Below are 4246 nucleotides of genomic sequence, written 5' to 3' on the forward strand. Positions count from 1 at the left end.
AAACCACCAAGCACTACAAGGTCGACAACATGACAAGAATTAATTAATGCCTCTCAGTAATAGCTTTGAACATCAAGGGTCTCAGTTCTCCAATCAAATGACAAAGATTAGCAGACTGGTTTAAAAAGCATATTTCATGCGTGTTACCTCCAAGAAGCACACTTCACCATAAAAGACAGACACTACTTTACAGTGAACAGAGGGAAAAAAGTATTGCTGGCACAGAGACTGAGGAAAGAAGCAGGCATCCCTGTTACAATATCTGACAAAGCAGTCATCAAACCGATACCAAGCAGAAGCCATACACATTGTCATCTCATCCACCAAGAAGACATTACAATTGTGCGTGCATCCTACACAGGCACACCTCATTGCAGAAAACAAACACTACTGGCTTTAAGGTTGCAGATTAACCCCAACACCACAATAGCGCACACCTTCAATACCACTCTTTTACTAATAGACAAATCATTCTGACAAAAGGAAAACAGAGAAACATGAGAGCTAAATGACATCATAGATTACTTGACTTTAGCTGATACCTTCAGAACATTCCATCCAAACACTGAAGAATACACATTCTTCCTGGCAGCACACGGAGTTTTGTTCAGAGCAGATAATATACGAGGCACAAACTCAGTCTAAACAAATACAAGACAATTGGAACAACTTCCCGTATTCTGTCTGAACGGAGTGAAATAAAGCTAGAACACACCACAAGTGTAACTGCAAAATGACACAAACTCATGGAGACTCAACCACACACTGGTGGGTGAACAGCGTGTCACTGAGGAAATCATGAACAAATTAAAGCATCCCCAAAACTGAATGAAAATAATCTGAAAACCAAATCCCTGAGGCTATTCCTAATTTCATGACCACACAGAAAGTGTGGGATAAAAAATCAACGTGCTGGTTTATTTCAGAAAATTATAACATAGCTCTCCCTGATTGATGGGGTCAGTATTGGAGATGACATTTGTTCTGAAGACGGTATTTGAAAATACCTACTCCATTAAGTAATCTATGAAGAAAAAACTGTCTCCCTGCATAGAGCCAGTGTTTCCAGTGCAGACAAACTAGTTAAACTGAGGCAGACTAAGGGATTTCTTAGACACATTATCCTTAAATACCATCCCCATGACAATTCTATAGTATGGGTGGCTCAGGGACGGGACTAGTGGGTTTCAACAATTTCACAGTGCCAGATGGAGAAAACGAAGAGCTTTCAGCCTCGACTCAAAGAATATCTGAGTAGCACAGTTTTCCTCTTTCCCCAAGCTTGAGCTATATCAGAAGACCCACAAAACCAGGAGTATGCTGGTGAAGGGAAGGTATGTGGCTCCTCTCTGCTGACTGTGAGCCGTGTGTTGCAGAAGATGGTCACAGAAGAGCTCTACTGTGGTCACTGAGTCATAAGCCACAAGCTCTCCTGCCCTGGTGTCAGGGGTTCACTTTTCAAGTTATCACATAAGCAGAGTTGTTGGCCAAGCTGATCACAGAAGCCCTTCACTTACCTTCCTCACAGAGGTGCTCGGGATCTAATGGTAGTGGTTTTTCTTTGACGTCTCTCCTTTTCTCAGGAAAGGTCTTTGCCTTCTGCCAGGAGCAGGTCCCTATGGAGTAATCTAGGACTGAAATTCTGCCTCAGGATGTTCAGGAAGAAGGGATGAGGTGAGGAGTTCTGAGTTCCTCTTAAGGGAGCTGTGTAAAGAAGAGTACAAGATAAAGGATCAACAGGCTGATTATTCTGGATCTTTCTCTGGTCCACACACAGCCCTTGCTCTCTGAACTTCTGTTTAAGATCTAACTCAGATATATTTAAGCTCAAAGGGGAGGGGCCTCCAGTTTGCTCAGGTTTCAGTTTCGATTCTTGGAAGTGATTGTTTTTCAGGATATGGATGTACCAATCAGTATGTCCTTTTTTAGAGAAAGGCACAGCTAGGCTAAGCTACTTGAAGTTCAAGTGCAGGGAGAACAAAGACTTCCAAGGGACCATGACAGTGCAGGGTCATTGCGTCCTGGGTTTGACCTTCCTGCTTCTCACCTGGAGACCAAACTCAGATGATGGCATCTACCACTGGGCAGTGTAACCCTTCAAACCAGGGAGCCCTGGCAGCTCGGATGTTTGCACACTCACTGTAGCCTTGCTCACTGTATTTCCTGGCTCACTTGCTTCCCCTCGTTGATGAACTTCATGAAAGAAAATGCAGAAGCAAGAAAGAGTGGTGGGTCGACTCCTATCCCTCAGTATGTCTGTCGTGGGAAGAATGTCTGATCCAGGTGACAGGGATGTAGGAAATTCATTACATCCTGGAATCTTTTTTACTTCTGACTGGAAACAGTCAGGACATCCTGACCATGGCCTACAAGCTCTAACACCTGTGGGACATTTCCAAGGAAAGGAGGAGAGTTTCCTAGCAAAGGGTGATGCAGGGGTGGGGAAGGGGAGCCATGCTGCTTCCAGAGGTTCAGGTCAGCTGTGCAGTTACCCTCCCTGCCCTCCTGGTACATCCTATCAAGATCTCCATGGATAGCTGTTAAAGAGGAGCAGGATCGGACAGCAGAGTTGAGCCTCTTCCACACTCGGGGACCTGGGGGAAGAGATGGACCCTTGATCCACAGGACCATGTGAAGTTCCAGTAGGTAAGCACTATGCTGAGCCCTGCTCCAGAATAGTGAGCACGCATCCTGTCTAGTGAAGAAGACTCAGTATTTCACAGAGTCTTCGATAGCATGACAGGGTCCTGGGAGACCCAGTCCTGCCAAATCTCTTCTCTCCTCTTTTTCTCTCTGTGATCTCTTCAGTGACCACAATGTTTTATTTCCCTCCTTCCTTCCTGAAAAAGATGGTGTTGGTAAAAACAGGAACCAATTCCTTTTCCTATTAAGAGACAATGACGTGGGGAAAATCTAGAGCCCTCCCTCCTCTCCCTTCACCCTGTGCTCAGCTTCCCTGTGAATCCCGAGGAGAAACGAGGCGGCTGCCCACCTCTTGCATGTTCCATTTCTTATTTGGGAGACTGACAGAGGCTGTTCCTGTGCCCTCCCTGTCTTCATGTGGTGTCTACAAGAGCACGTCTGTGGGCTGCACAGGAAGAAGCTTAGGAGTTGCGTTCCAGAGTGTCCCATTTCAGTGTACCCTGCATTTCAACTCAGGGATTTTCATCACTCAAGGGCAGTACCTCCCCTGACTTTAATGTCAGTACTTATCTTTCCCCTCCTGCTTTTGGGAGCGACTTCCGTGGACACTGCAGAGTATATTCCCGAACTGGGCACTAGGTGAAGATTTCTCAGGCAGGATGGACTTCATGAACGGATGTAATATGGCCATGCAGAGAACAACCAGAGCATACTCATTCTGTCCTTGAAGCTGCCATTTGTCCCTCATCTTTAGGTGATACAGTCTGCAGTTGAGCCTCCTTCTTGGGTCCAGGCCTGTGGGTTACCTGCAGATGGCTATCTGTTTAGCTGCAGTGTATGTGAGTTATTTTCTATGAAGGAATAATGAGGGCTGTGAGGTCAAAGTCATCACCTTCTCTCTTAGTTAATTTTTTCATAGCTAATCCTGGTCCTAACCCCTTCACTCATTGTTATAAGAAGATGTGGTGGGAATTTTTCTTGTTCACACTGAGGTCCAACTTGTCATTTTTGGTTCATGTGTTACTGTCCTGGGTCCTCAGCATCACTGAAATTTCTCAGCAGATCCATAGTGAGGAAGAGTCCTCAGAGCCCTGTCAAGTCCCAACTTGTGTTCAGGATTCCCCCGCCTCTTTACCTTTTGAGTTACAGTTATTGGTTTCTTTGTCTTTTGATGTTCTTTCGTTAATTGTAGGAAGCCAAAATTTCTTTTGCTTTTTAGAGGACAGACAACGTTGGCTAGAAGAACACACCGTCTTAGAGTCATGGAAGGGACAAGGGCAGGTGGCTGAGTGTATGGGTCCCAGAAGCCATGTTCACAGATTGGGAATGGATCAGCGAGAGCTCAGAAACTGAGGTGCCTGACTCTCCTAGATGTGAGGGGTTCTTGCTATACTTTTAAAAATATTTTATTATTTTTATTTGATGTGTACGAGTGTATTGCCTGCGTGTATGTGAGTGCACCCATGTGGTGCAATGCCGCAGAGGTCAGAAGAGGGCTTCGGATTCCCCTGGAACTGGAGTTAAGGACAGTTTGTAGCTGCCATGTGGGTGCTGGGAATCGAACCTGGGTCCTCTGCAAGAGCAGTCAGTGCTCTTAACCACT

Source organism: Nannospalax galili, unplaced genomic scaffold (genome assembly GCF_000622305.1).
Source record: "Nannospalax galili isolate Female #2095 unplaced genomic scaffold, S.galili_v1.0 scaffold382, whole genome shotgun sequence".
NCBI lineage: Eukaryota > Metazoa > Chordata > Mammalia > Rodentia > Spalacidae > Nannospalax > Nannospalax galili.